The 20,724-nt window shown below is 41.0% G+C and overlaps 1 protein-coding gene, 1 long non-coding RNA gene and 1 pseudogene across 7 annotated transcripts in view; 2 read left to right on the top strand and 1 right to left on the bottom strand.

Moving 5' to 3' along the window:
• LOC144301422 (uncharacterized) overlaps nucleotides 1–6,632 on the top strand; it is a 70,404-nt gene extending 63,772 nt beyond the window's left edge. The window contains exon 3 of the long non-coding RNA XR_013368241.1: nucleotides 4,254–6,632. This is a non-coding gene — a long non-coding RNA (uncharacterized LOC144301422). The remainder of the gene's footprint in view (nucleotides 1–4,253) is intronic.
• Nucleotides 6,633–13,366: 6,734 nt separating this feature from the next.
• LOC144301419 (DNA-(apurinic or apyrimidinic site) endonuclease 2-like) lies at nucleotides 13,367–18,951 on the bottom strand (annotated as a pseudogene).
• Nucleotides 18,952–18,961: 10 nt separating this feature from the next.
• KIF20B (kinesin family member 20B) overlaps nucleotides 18,962–20,724 on the top strand; it is an 80,953-nt gene continuing 79,190 nt past the window's right edge. For 5 of the 6 annotated variants that reach the window (XM_077878437.1, XM_077878439.1, XM_077878436.1 and 2 more), the window contains exon 1: nucleotides 18,962–19,131. The gene's annotated coding sequence lies outside the window, so the exon portion shown is untranslated. The remainder of the gene's footprint in view (nucleotides 19,132–20,724) is intronic. The other variant, XM_077878438.1, reaches the window with a different exon arrangement.

Raw genomic sequence — 20,724 nt, 5'->3', positions numbered from 1 at the left:
ATTGAAAATTTGTTCAGGACTAAGCTTTTAATCAGATATTATCTTAGCAAAATCATCAATGTAATTTTCAGTGGTTTCATGATCAGTAGGAGCTTTTCCACAAACTTGATACCAAGACACTTTTTAAATTTCTGCAGCTAGCCTTCTGAATATTCACACTGACTTCCAATGCTCAGTTCTTCATGGTATATTCTAGTTTGTTTCATGACCAACAAACCAGTCAGTGGCATATCTTTCTTTTTTTTTTTAATTTTATTTATTTATGATAGTCACAGAGAGAGAGAGGCAGAGACACAGGCAGAGGGAGAAGCAGGCTCCATGCACCGGGAGCCCGATGTGGGATTCGATCCCGGGTCTCCAGGATCGCGCCCTGGGCCAAAGGCAGGCGCCAAACCGCTGCGCCACCCAGGGATCCCTCTTTATTTCTTTATTGTTGAATCCATTCAATCAACACATGGACAAGATTTTTGTCTTTGGCTTTATGTTTTTCTATTTTTCATCAGTTCTTGGTTATGACTGTCACTACACAATTTCAACAACTCATCTTTCTGCTTCTTGAAGTCACAGATGGTGGTGGTTTCCACAGCATATTCTTCAGTAAAACATCGCACAGACACACTGGCATCAATCTTCTGTAGTAACTTCACTTTCTGAGCTCTGGATAAGGACTGATGCTTCCTTTTCTCCTTTTCACTGTTAGCCATAGGCATGTCTTTAACTCCTTTGGGCATTTTCACAGGGAAATTAATCCCCAAGGCACAAAGTGTCAGCAAACAGCATAGGATGTGTGTGAACAGGAGTGCTGAGACATAATTGAGGCTTCATGTTTGTCCACAGTGGGCCTTGTTGCCAAATAGTCCTGGTGCCAGACTTACAAAAATACCTGTGGGTTTCAGAGAGTTTTTGCTTTTTTGTTTTTATCCTATTTTGGAATTGTGGAGTAGAGAGTATGGACTTGTATTAAAAAATATCATTTTAATGATCTTTTCGACTGAGGCTCAATTAGTAAGTTGCCGAAGGTAATGCAGCTATTGTCTTTTCTGCCTCTAGTCAGTCTCCTAAAATTTGGTCCCTTTACTGAACTTTTTTATTTTTGTATCATTGTCTGCCAAGATGATTTGAGTTGAAATACTTTTTTTAAAATAAGTATGATTATTTTTCTCATTTTTTTTTCTTTTTTAAGATTTTATTTATTTGAGAGAGACAGAGACAGAGACACAGGCAGAGGGAGAAGCAGGCTCCACGCAGGTAGCCTGACATGGGACTCAATCCCAAGTCTCCAGGATCACACTCTGGGCTGAAGGTGGCGCTAAACCGCTGGGCCACCTGGGCTGCCCCGAGTTGAAATACTTTTAACAAAGGAACCTAATACTCTTGGCTGTTTGGCACAGTCAGTAGCTGAGCCCCACTGTTAGATAATGTGAAAATGTCTTGGCAAGAAGTGGTTAGAGATGCTACATTTATAGTCATTGAATACAGAGGTTTCTTTTTGTACCAAATTATCTGTTTGGTACTTATCTGTCTAGTTACTATTGCCCTACAATGAGCAATCAGGAAAAACAAAAGGAAACCATTCATTTCCGATTACCTCCCAAACACTTCCACAAATTTCCTTTAAGTATTCACTCATTTGAAAGGTTTTTGGTTTGTTTTTTAAACTGTTCCACAAATTATATATCCCAAGTGAGACTCAGAATTATTGTTAATCAAGTTCAGAATTAAACATATTTTAGACATTCTACTAATATATTTCCTTCAATTTAGAATTCATGAGAATTTTAAATGACTTCTGTGGTTTGGGCCCTATTTCACGTGTTATTTTACAAGTTCTTTTTGGAGAGCCAATTTTTGTTACTCATTCTCATCACCTCCATATTTATCTAGATGTTCATCAAATGTCTACTATGAACTACAGGTTTCCCATGCTATCTGAAAGTAGAGCATTCCTATGAAACCTTTCATAAGCCAAATAGCATAAAGCACAGATACAATTATCATTAATTTGTATGGAAAATTTTTTGAGTATGTTCAGACCCCAAAAATAACCTCTCCTAGGCTTTTCTGATACCTCAGGATACAGCTAACAAATGCACAAAATAAATCTAGATGAAGCACAAATGCTCACAGGCAAGACTATTCAAAGCTATGGTGGCTGGAGCTTGAGATGCTAAGTGTAGTTTCTGGGGGAAGGAGCTTTGTGGTGCCACTCTCAGCACTGGGGCCACTGCTGTCTCTGTAATGACTAGCTCTGAAACAAATGCTGAATGCTATTTTTGCTTTTTCTCATGACAGCAAAAATCCTCTTTGGATTTCTTTTGGTTAGCAAGAACAGGTGCTAGTAAAGATCGTTTGTAAAAGTGAAGCAGCAAAATGTAAACTTTCAGGGGCGCCTGGGTGGCTCAGTTGGTTAAGTGGTTGCCTTGGGCTCAGGTCATGATTTTGGGGTCCTGGGATGGAGTCCCTGCATTGGGCTCCCAGCTCAATGGGGAGTCTGCTTTTCCCTCTTCCTCTGCACCACAATCACTGCCCCCTACCCCACCCCACTCATGCTCTCTCTCTCAAATAAATAAATACAATCTTTTTTAAAAATGTGAACTTATGAAAAGTGAGGGGTGCCTGTAGAAGATTGAAGACTGTTGATTCAGTCCCAAGTCCTTTTTCAAAATTTTCCCATTAGGTGCAAGAGCAGTCCTTAGGACTGAGGGATTTATGAATAAGTAAAGCACAGGTCTTGTAATCACAGAAAAATTTAAAATCTAGTAAATAAATATGAGAGATGTATAAAGTCCAATGAGGATCCTCTCCCTTGGGAGAGGAAGAGATCATATTTGCTAGGTGGGGCAAGATCACTGTCATTATTTTTCAACACTAGTCTCTCCTATAAAATTGTAATAATGACTACCATTTATTGGGTATGTCCTGTGTGCCAGGCTGGCACACAGAGAAGCTGGCATTTTAAGAAGCATCAAATTCAGTAAGGTCTGTTGACCTTGCCTAGTATCACAGACTTCTAACTGACAGAGTCTGGAAACTGCCTCTTTGACTCTAACACCCTACCTACTTTTTCCTTTCACTTCAACATACTCTTTCCTTTTTCTTGAGCCTCTCCCTTCACTATAGTCTAATCTCCTACTCTATGATGCATTGTTCCAAGGAGTGAAAATCTCCTGGTATTTGCCCAACAAAAGAATAATTCAAATGACTGGTTTGGGGGAAGTCTCCTTGAACAATTAATCAAAACATATAGAAACCGTCCTGATGCTTATCTTTCTTATACACATTTCTATTAAGGGTTGCTTTAGAAGCAGAGTATTTTGGCCAGTGCTGGGATATTCTGAATTAGATTAGAATGGGCAGTAGTGGTGACTGTGACTCTGGCTCTTTTTGGACTACTATCAAAGAATGTGATGCTCTTGAGAGAGAGTTCAATGATAGCAAAGAGCTTTTTTTTTTTTTTTTTAAAAAAAAAAAAAAAAAGCCTTTTTAAATGTAAGCAATTCTTTCCAGCTATTTAAAAAATACTCCTCTTGGCACTTGTCTTTCGCTGGAAAGAAAAGCACCTCCAAGCAACCTGAACAGTAGTGGTAGCAATGCTGATTATTTCTTAGTGTAACTGAAATGTTTTTTAGAAATACCAACTTTTATTATTACTACTTTTTTAAAAAAAGATTTTTCAAAATTTATTTATTTATTACAGCCACAGAGGCAGAGACAGGCAGAGGGAGAAACAGGCTCCACGCAGGGAGCCCGACTTGGGACTCGATCCAGGGACTCCAGGATCACGCCCTGGGCCAAAGGCAGGTGCCAAACCGCTGAGCCACCTAGGGATCCCCCACAGATAACATTTTTACAAGATTTCTCACAGATTAGTTATGTATCATTCAACAACGAAGTTAAACTTTTTTTTTTTAAATCAAATCAGATCATGGGATATTTATTCTGATTATAGTCAATTTCCATTTTATTTCATCTTCTCAATTATTTAATTTTTACCATCTCTTAATAACAACACGTGAATTTGCTAGCTGCTGGCCCAATTAGTTACTAGCTACATGACAGAATTTGGCTATATGCTTATCATCTGGGTTTCCTCTTCCTGAGCGTGTAGGAAAACCACAGTTCCCATTCTCCCCTGCAGTCAGATTGGGTTCCTTCCTAAGGAACACAAGCAGCAGTAATGTACATTACTTCCAGGCCTAGTTAGAAATCCTTCTGGCACCCTTACTTAAAGTTCTCTCTTTCCCTTCTGCTAGGTCCATGGAGGTCAATACTGCAGATCACCAACTGAAAGGAATGAAGCCAGAATTTTGAAGGCAGTTGCCCAGGACAGTCACCCTACTCACAATGGGGCTATGTATGAAAAGAATGAGAAATAAAACAGTGTGGAGTTTACAGTACCTGGTTTTATTTACTCTAACAGTATGTACCTTTACCTTTTATTAAACACGTAAGAAAAGTTTAGTTGTGATATCTAATGCAATTAATGACTTTATCTCTGATTTTTAAGCATGCTTTCTATGAATGCTAAAAAATTTAATGTCAGAATTCAAATTATGCATATGTACATTTTATAAAGACCTACTCTCATAAGTCTTGCTTCATCAATAAGTTCTAGTTTTAGGTGGATACTACAGTGCATTACTGCAAATTAATAAAAATATATTACTTTAATTAATGTAAAATTAATTATATTAGATCTGTATCATTTTGATCTTTTAAAAAATGATTTATTTATTTATTTTTGAGAGAGATGGAGAGAGACAGAGAGAGAGAGAATGAGCATGAGCAGGGGGAGGAGAGAGAGAGAGGGAAAGAGAATCCTCAAGCAGACTCCCTACTGAGCATGGAGCCTGACTTGGGGCTTGATCTCACAACCTGAGATCATGAGCTGAGCCTAAATCAAGAGTCAGCCATTTAACTGATTAAGCCACTCAAGCACCCCAGTGTCCTTTTAATCTTGACTGCTTTTGGAAATATATTGTATAGCACAGATTCTATAACTTCTCAGTGTTTTTGATATTATACTTTAAAAAGACAGTAACAGCTTTATTTAAACTGAAAAATAAAATCAGACATTTTCTGACAGAAAATAAGTCTTAGAATGTGTCTTACAAACAGCCTGACAGTAAAGATTCACTTTGTCAATTAGGTTATATGACGTTTTTCCATACATTCAATAAATCTTGGCATAAATATATTTCAAACGTGATGAAAGAAATTTTATAAAAATATTGCTTTTGCATAGATATTGAAAACAATATTTCCAATTTTTACTGAGTATGTTGATGTTTTCTTTTTAAGATTTTATTTATTTATTCATGAGAGAGAGAGGCAGAGACATAGGCAGAGGGAGAAGCAGGCTTCCTACAGGGAACGACTTGATCCCAGGACCCCGACCTGAGTCAAAGGCAGATGCTCAACCATTGGGCCACCCAGGCACCTTGAGTATATTGGTTTAAATGCGTGCCACTGAGTAAGAATAAAAGATATAATTAGTAGTTATTTGTTAATTTTTGATAAAGGCTTTTTGGTGTAGTTTAAGAGATCAAGACTTTAATATCTGTGTGGTAAAACTCTTTCTAAATTAGAGCTTTCAATACAATTAAAAAGAGGACCTAATCGAACTGTTACATGTTAAGTCTTTAAAGATAAATTCAGGTAATAAGTCACTATTGTTTTTGGCATCTAATTTGAAAGACATTTAAAGAATTGGGTAATGCTGTCATAAAATCTTTCTATTCCTACATTATTTTTGTGTGTAAGGCAACATTATGGCTTACATATATAAAAATGAAAAACAGCAATAGAAGTGGTCCCATGTTGGATATAATATTCTTCCATAAACACATGGAACTAACAGAAAAATAAATCTCCATTAATCTCAATAAGAGGTACATTTCTGAAAATTTCTACTTAAATGTTAGTAATTATAAATAATATTTAATATATTTATACTGTTTTAATTACTTATATAGTAATTGTCATGATAACTAAGAACTACTTTTAATTTAGAAGAAATAAAAAAATAAAATCTATATAAGGATTTTTGATGATAAGGTGATTAATAAAAGTCTTTTTAAACACAAACACTTCGTTAGGGTAAAAAATTTATATTTTTAAAATTCTGGGGGAGGGATCCCTGGGTGGCGCAGTGGTTTGGCGCCTGCCTTTGGCCCAGGGCACGATCCTGGAGACCCGGGATCGAATCCCACGTCGGGCTCCCGGTGCATGGAGCCTTCTTCTCCCTCTGCCTGTGTCTCTGCCTCTCTCTCTCTCTCTCTCTGTGTGACTATCATAAATAAAGAAAAAAAAAATTTAAAAAAAAATTCTGGGGGAAATGGGATGAAAGGAGTTCTGGAAGTAAAAAGAAACAATGCTGATTTTCTGATTGTTAAAGAGGAGCTTGTTCATGTATTTTTAAAAACTGTGTGTCACTCTCAAAATTGCTAACATGAGATCATGCTATACTAATTGGTATTCTTTCTTGTGTATCTATTTTTGAAAAAATTGGTTTTGTGCTGGTATTCATATTGTGACTTTGCCATTCACTAATGATGAATATTTGGACATGTCACTTAATTTTTCAGAATGCTGTTTTATTGCCTGCTATAAAATGAAAAAGTTGAACTAGATCCTTTGTCCCTTACATGTCCCTAATATTCTATACCTCTGTGACCAAAGACTCAAAAGTATTCCCTTAGATAACTGAAAACAAAAAGTATGTAAATATGTATTTTTTTTCTTTCTTTCTTATTTTCCTTCTTCTCTCCCTCTTCTTTCTTCCTCCCAATATCACTAAAGACCTGTTGGCTATAGTAAAGATTATATTTTTTGAGGAATTTACTGAAATTGGTCTATTTATCAGTCAATCAATCACAGTAATTTAACGGCTTTCATTAACCAAAAATAGCCATACTATGCATGACATCATTATTTTCTCTAGTAATTGAAATCTGAAAAGTGTAATATTTTCTAAAATAAAAAGTTCATTTTGGCATAACCCTACTTCCTCCTTCTGATGAAGCTAGAATCTTAAAATAGGTCATCAGAAATAAAACTCTTTGGAGTAGATAAATGCACCAGAAGGTCTCTAATTATTGTTGAATATGCATGTGAGGTCCACTAGCACTGCCTCCTCTGTGCTATTTTCAAAATAATGCAAGATATGATCTATAAATAGTACCACTTTGGTTTTAATTAGTTCCATTTTGGTAATGGAATGTTGTGGTTTTTCTAATTTGCTACATTGTGGGCAGTGACAAAAGGTTTTGAAATGTTAGTGCTGAGGTTTTCTTTCTTGCCCCACACTTCCATGTGGTTAGATCTGTCTCTGTTGACTTGTAGAGAACTAAGAGTGTTATATTAGGAATACAAAGAGAGAGAAACAGTTAATATCCAATTGACTGACTTCCTAAAAAGGGAAGAGTAGAAAAGAGAGCCCATGTGAAGAGATGGTTGCTGGTCAGTGCCTGCAGACTACCCCAACATTTGAATGAGTATGCCACTCTGTGTAGAGGAGCCATAATTGCTGTTGTAATCGCTGGGAGGCCCTTATAGCACTTGTACTTGGCTTCTTGGATCATCCAGGTGAAGTCCCCTAAGACTTTGTTAGGCTCCCACTTGAATTGCTTTCTGTGGACTTCACCCTTGTCAACAGGACACACTTTTTGAAACAGTGTAAGTTCATTCACCACCAGAGGACACTGAAGATGGAGTGGAAGCAGAAGCCCCAGCTTTGGCACTTGGAAGGGTCTAGATAGTGGGAAACCCATTTTTGGTTAAATGTGTATATATTTTTATTAGGAAATAATAGGGTCTTAAGGCTAATGAGATGGCATATAAGAAAGTACACACACACACACACACACACACAAAGAAAGTACACAGCATTAATTCATTTATACCTTCAAATAATAGACTTGTATTGAATATGTAATGAAAACTTATGTAATAGCTCATATTTTGAAACAGGCCCTGTGCCTGGATACTAGAGATACAAAAAGAAAAAAAAAAAAAGGCTAAACCATCATAGTCTTCAAGGACATTATAGAATGTTAGAGGTGGAGAGAATACCTGTAAGACTTCATTCACTGAACAAATATTTACTGAGCATCTACTACTTACCAGGCACTGTTGTGGGTACTAGGGATATAGTGGTGAACAAGATGGATGAAGTCCCTGTCTTATAAGCTTACATTATGGTGGGGAAGATATAGCATAAACAAATAAAAAAGGTAATTTCAGTTACTATAAATGCTATGAAGAAAGTAAAATAGGCCAATGTGGTAGAAAGTAACTGGTTGGGGAGTGAGGGGGGCAACTTTAGGTAGGGTGAGCAAGACAGCCTCATTGGGGAAGGTACCTTTGAAATGAACACTGAATAATAAGAAGGAGTCTCACCAAGACATTTGGAAAGAACAGACAGAGGGAACAGAAAGTGCAGGAGCTTCCAGACAAGTGTTAGTCTAGTGTGTTCTAGTAAGATGATCAATGGTATCACCTCTGCAGGCTTAGGAGTGGGGAGCTTCATTCACTTAGAAGATGATGGGGTCTTTACGGCTTGACATACAGTAAGTACTTAATAAAAGAATGGTATCTTTCCTCTGACGGATTACCTTTAAAAATGTTTATTGCAAATTTAAGAAGAGTTTATAATACCCTTTCCTATTCCATACCTCTGGTCCTGCTTCCCAGAGGCAACCACTTTTACAATTAGTTTTTACTTTTGGCAATTACCATACATATCTTTGACTAGCATGCTCCTAATCTGATTTCTTCTTGTATCAATTAAAGATATCATCTATTCACTTCCTGCAATAAAAGCATTTAGCTCAAGAGTCTTATGGTTATTTTTTCTTCCTCTACTGGTTATCTCTGCACCTATATGTAATAAACTTCTATGTCCTGATCCTTCATCTTTTGAGTACCTCATTGTAAGCCTGAGATGTTATACACCCAGTTCTCCCCATTGCTTCTCTTCCTCTACTTTTCCCTCCATGTGTCTACAACCTCCTGTGGCTCATAGAATATAATTCCCACTCTCTTTAGCATGTCATACAGGGCCCTTTAGGATCTAGGCATAGCCTACTTTTTTCATGTCGTCATTCATGTTATCAACACTCACAGTCATAGTGAACTATATACTCACAGTAGTACGTAGTTTTATTTTTATTTATTTATTTTTTTAAAGATTTTATTTATTTATTCATGATAGTCACACACACAGAGAGAGAGGCAGAGACATAGGCAGAGGGAGAAGCAGGCTCCATGCAGGGAGCCCGACGTGGGATTCGATCCAGGTTCTCCAGGATCGCGCCCCGGGCCAAAGGCAGGCGCCAAACCGCTGCGCCACCCAGGGATCCCAGTACGTAGTTTTAGAAACATCTGAGTGCTCTTGTCTTTGTTCTCATTGCCTCATATGTTTTCTTTTCTCTCTCTTTTTAAAGATTTTATTTATTTATTTATTTTCAAGAGAGTGTGCATGAGTTGGGGGAGGGGCAGAGGGAGACGCAGGCTCCCCACTGAGCACCAAGCCCTACATGGGGCCCCATCCTAGGACCCTGGGATATTGACCTGATCTGAAGGCAGAAGCTTAACGGACTGAAACACCCAGGTGCCCACCTCTTGTGCTTTCATTGCTTGAAATGGTCTCCCTTTGCATTTCCCTGCAAGTCCCATTCATTCATTTTGGCTTACATGGCACTTTAAAAAATCTTCCTTGGTAGGGATCCCTGGGTGGTGTAGTGGTTTGGCGCCTGCCTTTGGCCCAGGGTGCGATCCTGGAGACCCGGGATCGAATCCCACGTCGGGCTCCCGGTGCATGAAGCCTGCTTCTCCCTCTGCCTATGTCTCTGCCTCTCTCTCTTTCTCTCTCTGTGACTATCATAAAAAAAAAAAAAAAAAAAAAAAAAAACAAAACAACAAAAAAAACTTCCTTGGTAGATGAACTTTATTAAATTGAAAAATGTGTATTGAGCAGCTGTTTCATGCAAGGCACTGTTCTAGGTGTCAGGGTTTTAGTGGCCCAAGACACATACTCATGAGCTCACATTCTAGTGACTTAAGAGGTAGATTTAATAAAAATAACCATTATTATAAAATTTACTATGTCAAGATGGTACTGAAAACTCGCACATGCTATTTATATCTGTAGAACTTCATGAGACTTGAAGTAAAATATTTTTCCTGAGGAAGTGACTTCCTATAAGTAAGCTTCAGAGCTCTTACTCTTAAGCTATACTCACTCTGCCTCCAATTACTAATTGTGCACTTCTATCACAACATTTGTCATACTGTCTTTAAATTGTGCATGGGGTTCCCCACAGAAGTCACAGGGCATACAACATTATTCTTGTTGATTATTTTCTTAGAAGTGGTACCATTCTAGATGCGCAGGAGAGAAATTAATGCATTACACACATTGGATACCTTAGGAAATTAAAGGTTAATTCTTTCTTGAAATCTCAGACTGAGAAAGGCTTGCTTTAGACTGAAGGCCTCTTAAAGATAGAAATGTTTACTGCATATTGGGTGCTTGACAAATTTTTGTTGAATCTGTCACTCAAACCTTTGTAATCAATATATACTCCGTTTCGGAGCTGGAAAACTATGGTAGTCCTCCTTTTGGAAGTGGCTTTGCACAGAAGCTAGGCACTGGGACTTCTAGTAGAATTATAGGGGTGTTGGGCCTAAACTTTGAGAGGCCGTACACAGACCGTAGTGGTTAACTGTACACACTCTGGAGCCAGGCTATCCAGATTCCAATTCCAATTCCATTATTTACTATTTATACACATTTAAGAGGTGACTATTTAACATGTGTCAGACACTTTTATAAGTACTTTACAAATACTACCTGACTTAAACTTAATGCTTTCGTGTTAACCTCTGTGGTAACTTTATTATTCTTTAATAGCTCTGTGCCTCAGTTTCTCTCCCATTCAAAGGGGATAATAATAACAAAACACCTCACAGTGTTACTGTTAAGATTGAGTACAAAGTGCTTAGAACAGTATCTGGCACATGGAAAGTTAGTTGTGACTGGTAGCTACTACCCGTAGAGGCTGTGATGAGGAAAGGAAACCAGCTTGAGGTACCATAAAATTTCTTCATCTTGTGCTAATGCTCACTTCAAGGGGACAGATGGAATTATTTGGAATAGGGATGGAATTTGAAGCATCTCCCAGTTAAGTTGGCTCTGTTTCTAAGGGAAAACCCAGGGGCTGGTGCTGAAATGGAAAATACAGGGGAAAAAATACCTCTGAAATCTGTCCAGTTTGCTGTATCTGCTCTGCCATCTCCTGAGTCCATATTATTATCATTTGCTGGGATATGTGCAGTGCGACTCTTCCTTGGCTGCCCCCAGGAGATTAATCTTTTCTTTTTCTTTTTTTTTTAAAGACTTTATTTATTCATGAGACACAGAGAGAGAGAGAGAGAGAGAAAGAGAGACAGAGGGAGAAGCAGGCTGTATGCGGGACGCCTGATATGGGACTTGATCCTGGGGCCGCAGGACCACACCCTGAGCTGAAGGCACATGCTTAACTGCTGAGCCACCCAGGCTTCCCAAGATTAATCTTTTCAAAACATAGAAGCAAATTAGATTGTATTGTGTAAATGCTTAAAACAGTCTCCTGGTTTCCTATTGTTCTTAGAATAAGGACCCAAATAAATCGGTGCTTTGTTGACTGAGTCTTACACGATTCAGTCTTGGCTCCTGCCTCCAAACTTGCTTCTGGCCATCCCTCCCCATGGTCTTCCCTCACCAACCCCCATCAGCTTTCGTTTGTTGTGTGATAAATATCTATTTGATCACCATGGATTTACATTGTCATTGAGGACACATCAGTGAGCAGGAGAAACACAGTTCTTGTACTCAAAGAACTTATATTTGAGGAGGTGTGGGGGGGGTGGACAACAAAAGCCAGACGAAATATATTAACTGCTAGTTGTAGTAAATATGAAAATAGAATTGAGCTTGCATTGAGACAACGTGGACAGGAAGTCTTAGTACTATTCTAGAGAAATCTAAAGGAGGATGAGCAGGGAGCCATATCATGCATGCGGAGGAGAGAATTAGGTGGAAGGAACAATCTATGCAAAGGTTCACATATGCTTGGGAGAACCTGGTGTGTCTGAGGTACCTGGAGCGGGTCGCCTTATTGCACAAAGAGAAGAGGGGAAATGAAGTTGGTTGGTGGGGATCCAGGGCCTGGTGGGCCACAGTAAACAATTAGAAATTTTTTCCCTTTTATTTTTTTAGAAAACCTCAAAGTTATTTTTAAAAATTCAAAGTGTGGCACAATGTACACTGTTCTACCTTTCACTTAGATTATTATTTTTTTCACTTAGATTATTAACCTCATTTCACCTAGATTATTATACCTTCCATCAATTATTAATTTTTTACCACATTTGCCTTTTTGGTCCTATTTTCCCCATTCTTTCTATTCCTATCTTTTTTCCTCTTCACATTCTGTTTTCTTTTTGTTTCATTTTTTTTTGCCAAATCTTTCTTTTTTTTTAAGATTTTATTTATTTATTTATTCATGAGAGACACAGAGAGAGAGAGGCAGAGGGAGAAGCAGGCTCCTCATAGGGAGCCTGATGTGGGACTCCATCCCTGGACCCGGATCACACCCTGAGCCCAAGGCAGATGCTCAATCATTGAGACACCCAGGCATCCCTTGCCAATTTTTTTGAAGGTACGTTGCTGAATATCGAAGCAAATATCTTCCCAAAACAATTTTCTACATAGTCACAAATTACCACATGCCAAAAAATTTAATACCGATTCAGTATCATTTTATAGTCCATATTTAAATTTCTCCAATTGTCTACAATATGTTTTTCTGTAGTTACTTCTTTAAAAAAAACCCAACTATGAAACTATGAAGCAATTAAGATTTATGAATTTCATTTTTAACATTTGTCTCCTGACTAATGCAATCCTCCACCTTGGTTTTTTTTTTTTTTTTCCCCCTGATACTGACACTTTTCCTCTGACACTTATTGAAGAACCTAGGTCTGCTATCTTGTAAAGTGTTCTATATTATTTTTGTTTTGTTTCCTCATAATTAGATTTAGGGTAAACATTTATGGCACAGATATTATCAGGTGATATATTGCTTTGTTATTAGTGATGCTAAGTTTCCTTATTTGGTTAAGGTATCTAATAAATAAATCTCTATGTTGCAAAATTACTCTTCCCCTTTATGATTATGAATTAATCTCTAGGACATTCTTAGAGATAATGTTAATGTCCTGTTCCCCAACAATGTTTCAGCCCATGATTTTGGCATCTTTTTTTGCGGTTGTTGTTTTGTTTTGTTTAGACACAGATATATTTCTCAACAAGAAAGGGGTTTAAAATCAATTTCTTGGGACAATTGGTTCCTGTGCACTTCTGACAGGAAGGTGGGAAGTGGAGTGGAGAGCTGGGTCACAGCATTAAGGAACAAGAAGCTCACCAATGAGTAGGAACTAGGCAGGAAGAAGAGAAAGAGAGGCCTTAAAGGAGGAAGAGAGAAAGGAAAGGGAAGGGTTCTTCAGGAAGTAAAGAGGAAGAGGAATCTTTGGGGAAGGAGGAATAGGCAACTTAGGAGGGAGCTGGCCTCAAATTACATACAGGGTTGACGATGCCAGACATCCATAGGCCTGGGTTGGTTCAGCTGGGCCTGCTCCAGAGGAAGAAGTTACAGTGGGAGGAAGGGTCAGTGGGAGGATCTTGGGGCCTAGCACACATATAGAAGCGGCAGCCCAGATTGCTTCCCGGCTTCTTCACATTTTGCATCACACATGGCTCCCTGTGGCCCCCACAGAGGGGCATGGGCAGGGGCCCCCCCAAGCAAAGACTTCCAAAAAGAGGTCCATACCTCCTTCTCATCCTTGGCCTCTGAAGCACTGACTTGCCCCTCCACCACTTTGGCCATTACCTCCTCTCCTGGAGTCTTTGGGGTCATGAGGGCACCCACACTAGGAAGCTCCAAGTTAGGAGAAACTTGGGGATGATTAGAGGATGGCTGGAAATAGTTTGTCAGGTTTTTTTGGCCTCTGCTAGAGCCAGTTTGACTTGGCCGAAGCCTGGTTGAGCACACATGGGCTTTGTTTTGGTGCATCTGTACCTGGGTTTATTTGCTGAGTTGCAGCACTGATTGCTTAAACACAGGATCTTGTTTGTGATGAACTAGGAAGCGAAGGATCTTGAGCTGGGTGCCTGCAAACTCAGGGAGGTAGCAAGTGCATAGAGGTGGGCACTGTTTTGCTGGCACAGAGGACATACTCAAGACTGCACCCACAGGGCAATGGTCAGAGCCCATCACCTCAGGCAGCAGGAAGGAGTCCTGGAAGGTGTCAATTACTAGGGTCCTGTCCCCCAGCACATAATCAAGCCGGGAGCCATAATTCAGATGGTGGGCACCACTGACTGCTGACCAGCAGGTGAATGCCCCCTCCTGCTTTGGCTGGAAGCAGCGGTAGCTATCAATGAAGGGCTGGACATGGGACCCAGCCTGGCATCCCAGGTTACTGAGCAAGCTGTCCGTCCACTTGCGCCTTGGGTCCTCTTCAAAGCATTCCAGGTTGACTGCATCTCAATGGTAAATGGGGCAGTGGGCTGTATTCAGGTCACCCAGAATGGCTGCCAGCTGCCAGGAGGGCTTCTGCTTGGATCTGCAGCAAGCGATAGAAGCACATTTTAAAGGTCAGCTGCTCAGGTTTCCCAGCATCTGCGAGAGCAGTACACGTTGATTAGGGTCAAGGTCTTCTCCTTTCCATGTCTGGATTTTTTTTTTTAAAGATTTTATTTATTCATGAGAGACACAGAGAGAGGCAGAGACATAGGCAGAAGAAGGAGAAGCAGGTGCCATGCAGGGAGCCTGATGTGGGACTCAATCCCGGAACTCCAGGATCACGTCCTGAGCCAAAGGCAGATGCTCAACCACTGAGCCACCCAGGCATTCCCCCCATGTCTGGATCTTATGCTGTGTCAGGAGGGCCTGGCCCTCACTATCCAGAGCCCAAAGCTCCTCTTGGGTGAATTCATCCATGTTTCCATAGCAACCCACGTCCCCATTATGAGTGGCAAGTAGGCCACTCAGGCCTTCTTCAGCAGCCATGGGAGTAGTGCTGTCCTTACAGAAGGCAGCTATACCAGAATAGCCACTGCGGTTGCGGCTGAAGCTGAAATAGGAGTTATAGCCCTCAATGACAGCCAGGGGCTCTGTCAGCACTGACCAGTGCTGTCTGACCAGTCTCTGATCACTTTGGTCTCCTGAAGGCAGACGATGTCGGCATCTAGCTTGTCCAAAATGTGCCCCATGGCCATGGCAGCACAGTTGCTGGGCTCCTTATATAGCATCCCTTGCAGGGGTCTCCTGATCCCATTGATGTTCCAGCCCACCACACGCAACATCTTGACGGCCAACTTCAAAGCCTCACAGTTTGCGCCCAATGTAGGGGACACAGGACAGCTAGGCGCCCCCGACCTAACCAGATCACGCCTTCTGCGTGCATTCGGTATCTTTCATCCACTATTCAGCACATATTGATAAGGCTTACCCATATCAATTTTTATTTATTTACTTATTTTTAAAAGATTTTATTTTTTCATGAGAGACACAGAAAGAGACAGAGAGAGAGAGGCAGAGACCTAGGCAGAGGGAGAAGCAGGCTCCATGAAAGGAGCTCGATGTGGGACTCGACTCCAGATCCTGGGATCATGCCATGAGCCAAAGGCAGATGCTCAACCGCTGAGCCACCCAGGCATCCCCATATCAATTTTTATATTGGGAGTTGCAAAATGGGGATTTTCTATTTATTGTTTCATTTGTATTCATGAACTGGCATTCTCATGTAAAGAACTTTTCATTTTTATTTCAGTTCTCCCTCTTTTTTTCATGCAGAGAACTTAAAAAATCTCTCAGGACTTCTTTGTTTTCTGACAAGAACATTCTGGGCTCACTTTGTAATCTCCTGCTGCTCCAGATGTGAATCAGTCTTCTCTCTAAGGGGCACTGATTCCTTTTAGTGATGAATGGTGTTTAGAAACCATGCGGGTAGCTTGATGCTAGGTGTGCTTGTTCTTACTCAGGTGTCAGGCTTTCCATGCCTCAAGGCTCTGTCAATGGATCAATTAGGATTAAAGAAAAAATGTAACTTTATTCTATTACACCAGTTCAAATCCAACACTATGGGATTCTTCCTCAGCTTCTATCAGTCCATATTTGTTATCTTCCTTCTCCCACAGTGAGAACCTAGGTTCCAAGCAACATGAATATACTTACTAGTTTGCTTCTTCATATAATGCATGCATGGTAGTTTCAAAATTACTACATCAATACCCCTTTCAACATCAAATCCACTAAGTGAAGTTATTAATTTCTTTGTACTTTTTTTTTTTTTTTTTTGCTCTTACGCTGTATCTCACAACTCCTAACTCCGGTTCAGTGGGTATTGTGCTCAATTAATTGACTGAACATTTTTTTCTCTGTCTGGTTATACTGGCAATTTGATACTCAAGTATGTTCATTTCTCTCTTTGTATTAAATTTTAGGACTTTCTTTTATTTCCATGGCTTTAGATTTAATGTTTTGAAAAGGCAAAATTATATTTAAAAAAAAGATTGCTTTAGATTTAATGTTTTGAAAAGGCAAAATTATATTTAAAAAAAAGATTACTCAGAGAAGCCGCTCTGTGATTACTAGTCCTTGCAAACCGTCCCACCTCCATAGGTAACCATTTTCAGCTAATTTTTCTTTCTTTCCTTCTTCTTCTTTTTTTTTTTTTTTTAAAGATTTTATTTACTTATTTGACAGAGAGCACAAGCAGAGGGAGAGGCAGTCAGAGGCAGAGGGAGAAGCAGGCTTCCTGCAGGGAACCCAACGTGGGACTCGATCCCAGGACCCTGGGATCACAACCTGAGCCAAAGGCAGATGCTCAACCACCAAGCCACCCAGGCATCCCAATTATGTGTATTTTTTAACTTGATTGTCTCTCATTAGAATGTAAACTCCTTGAGGGTTAGTGTCTATTTTGCTTGCTCTCCTTAACTGTTTGCCTAACTTACAGCCTAGTGTTTGGTACATAGCAGGTTTTCAAGAGCTGGAATCAATAACATCTAGTAAAAGCAATAAAGGTAGGGGCCCTTGGGTAGCTCAGTCGTTAAACATCTGCTTTGGGCTCAGGTCCTGACATCAGGTCCTATTATTGAGCCCTGCCTTTGAACTCCCTGCTCAGTGTGAGGCCTGCTTCTCCCTCTCTCTGCCCCTCCCCACAGTTTGTGCACGTGGGTGCTCTCTCTCCCAAATAAGTAAATAAATACAATCTTAAAAAAAAAAAAAAAAAAAAAAAGTAGGGCAGCCTGGGTGGCTCAGCGATTTAGCACTGCCTTCAGCCCAGGGTGTGATCCTGGGGACCTGAGATCGAGTCCCACATTGGGCTCCCTGCATGGAGCCTGCTCTGTCTCTGCCTCTCTCTGTCTGTCTGTCTGTCTGTGTCTCTCATGAATAAATAAATAAAATCTTAAAAAAAAAAGTAATAACGATATCATGAGGTAGGACAAGAAACACCGATTTAGGGGTAGACTTGCCTGAAAGAACAATGGAGACTTTGACACAGAGCCCGCTAATGACTTGAGTTCCAGCCCGGACAGGAAAATATAGTTTTTATTTTATTTTTCCTCCTTTCTTCCCTTTTACATTTACTTTCTCTGTTCATTTTAACTGCTGGCCCTGCATCCTCTCCTTTGCTCCAAACGGGTTCACTTCAAATGATTATTTTTGTGGGGGAAAGAAGGTGAACTGAATGAGGCGATAGTGGGAAGTTGGCTAGGGGAGGGGGAAATTGAGGGCGATATATGAAATGATAAGCTCATTAGAGTAGGTATTTTAAAACTGCTCCTAACCAGGTAAAATAGTAAAAAATAAAACCACATGTAAGAGGCTGAGTCTCTGAAATCATTTTGCTGACTTCAAATCCAAGCTCCTCCATTAACAGCCATATGCTTTTTAATGAATTACTTAACCACATGAACTCCGTTTCCTTGGAATCTATAAAATGCAGATAAAGTACCTATCTCAAAGGGCTGTTCTCAGAATTAGTAAAATGATCCATTTTATATGCTTAATACCATGACTGGCACAAGGTAAACGTTCAATTAACCTTAGCAGTTATTTTTCTTTAAAATCAAGCACAGATGGCCTAAATAATAAATGCTTGTCATGGACATGACAGCACCACCCTCGAAAGAAGAAGTTCACTTTAAAAGAAGCAGAGAAGGCTGTACTGGCCTTAGATTCTGGGCAAAGACCCTGCATATGCATGGAATTTAGCACTGCGCCTGGCATCGGTAGAGGCTTTATATTTTCAGAATGGCAAAAAAGAAAAGGAAAAAAGGAAAAAGAAAATGCCTGTAAAAGTCTATTCCGGAAGAAACTCCTGTCGTCTGTCCACGAGGGCCGCTGAGGATGACAGGCGGGGTCAGGCAGGGAGGGAAGTGGCCTCGGGCTGCGGGCAGCGCTAGTTCCAAGCGGCCCTCGGGACGCGAAGCCTGCTGCTGCCCGCAGGGACCGGGCCGGGCCGAGGCTGGCTCCCATTCCTCCGCCGGTCCCTGGGGAAGTCACGGGGCTAAGTGCAGCGGCAGCGGCCGCGGCCTCACTTCCAGGCTTTTGCTACGTCTCGTCTCCGGGATGGTGCTGAGATGGGCGTCCGTGCCGACGGAGGGGCAGCCGCCGCAGCCGCCAGGCAGCGCCCCGCTCCGCACCGCACACCTGACTGCGGGAAGCTCGGCCTCTCCCCACCCGGCCGCCCACCAGCCCCTCGGCCCACCCGTGGCCGGCGTTCGGAGACCCGCCCCAGATTTGAAAGCTTCTTCCGGGAGCGGGCGGGAAGCCCACTGCGCGAGCTTCTGCGCTCCGGGGCGCCGTTCCGGAAGTCCCGCCCACTCCCAGCGTTCCGTGCGGCGGCTTCGCCGCCATTGTTTGAATTTGAAAAGGAAAACATCGCGGCGCTGCGCGCAGGTCAGGCCGGCCGGGCAACTTTGCAGGTGAAGGGGTCCGCCCAGTTGAGGGTGCGAGGAAGGAGGTGGGTGACTGTGCACATACGCTGCCTGAGGCTGGGAGACGGCACTGACATGTGAGTACCTTCCCGTGGGGATCGCGGTGCCCCTGAGATTCCTCTCAGGACCTGGGTTGTAGAGCTATGGGCGCTTCTGGGGCACCGCGGGCCCCGCCTGCGCAGCGTAGGGTTGAGCCATACTGCTTGGGTTGGGGCTTAAATCTTGTCTCCACCGCATGTTACGTGAATGAGACAAAGCAACATATTTAATCTCTCTGGGTCATCTGTTAAAGGGGTAGTAAAGGCTCTTCTAAAGATAAAATAATACGTAAAGTTGCAGAAACCGTGCCAGTATGTAGTAGACACCAAGTGTTTGCAGTCGTTAATGTTTCATTATTGCTTTGCTGCTGTTATTGAGGCCTAGACCTCCCTTAACAAGCTTATTTAATTCTGAATCCCCGAGGTGGGTAGTTTGCTTGGCAGGTGATAAGACCTCATTTTGCGCGGAGCGCTGTGGTGGCGGTCTGTGCGTTTATTTCCAGGCTGTTGCCGCTGCCTGGGGCTTGCCCTTAGGTTTTGCAGTACCAAGTGGACGGGTGTGTACGAGGCGAATTTAATGACTGCTCGCATCCCCATGTTTAGAATGTTGCCCCCAACTCGTTCCACTTCCTGAAGCTTCGGTGATTCTCGCCCGACAAACTAATATTCTTGCTGAGGGATTAGTTGGCACAAGTTCATGCCTTAAGCAATTCTTGCTTAAAGCTTCAGGTTTGTTTTTGTTTTTAAAACGAGGTAGCATGTTTACTCGGAAGCAGAGGTAACAGTATATATCTTTTATTATAAGTCCAAGACCCAAGTTGTAAAATCATATAAAGGACACATCAGTTAGGTGATAGGCTTCTTTTGAGACCAAAAATTAATTGAAAGAAAAGAGGGGAATCTATCTTCTGATTTCCTGGGCATTTCCATAAAATCTGAGTTAATGTAATGTCAAGCCAGTGCTTAAATGTTTTTACAAACTCTTTTGGGGGCAAACTTTCCCCCATGTTCTAGATGAGTGGTTACTTTTACTCTAACAGATACCCTTTTCTTAATTTTCACCTATACATGACATGTTTGAAATATTCTGTCAAGCAGCATTGACATAATTATCCCATTTTTATTATGTCATTGATTAATACAGTAAATACAAAAGCAACCAAGACACTTAACTTTGTAAGTGTATAGTTGGTTGATACCTGCAGTTTGCTGGACTTTGTTGAAGGTAAATAATTTCCTTTGTCTTTTTGAGATTTAGGAAAAACAGAAAAACAAAAACAACCTTGTTGTATTGAGTTTGTGGGCTTTAGGGCTGATCACAGAGAAGAGATATGACCACAGTGTGGCCCTATCACACAAGGAGCTTTATTGGAGTAGCACTTTGATAGGATTGCATGCAGGGGAAATCCCCCACAGCATGGGACCTTCCAGAAGCTAGAGTGAGGGCCCACCATCTAGAAGGGGAAAAAGGCAAGGGAACTAGGGAGTTGGGAGAGGAGGGGGGAGGAAGAATTAAATTTACGGGTTATGGTCTTAAGTGATTTTGCACAGCTGCACAACGGGGGATCCTGGGGTCAGAAAACTGACATCAGTGGCTTGGTCTTTATAGTCCTGAGTTTGTGATTAGTACAA

Source organism: Canis aureus, chromosome 29, assembly GCF_053574225.1.
Source record: "Canis aureus isolate CA01 chromosome 29, VMU_Caureus_v.1.0, whole genome shotgun sequence".
NCBI classification, from domain to species: Eukaryota; Metazoa; Chordata; class Mammalia; order Carnivora; family Canidae; genus Canis; species Canis aureus.
The sequence above is the reverse complement of the archived record's forward strand: the minus strand, read 5'-3'. Positions and strand labels throughout refer to the sequence as shown.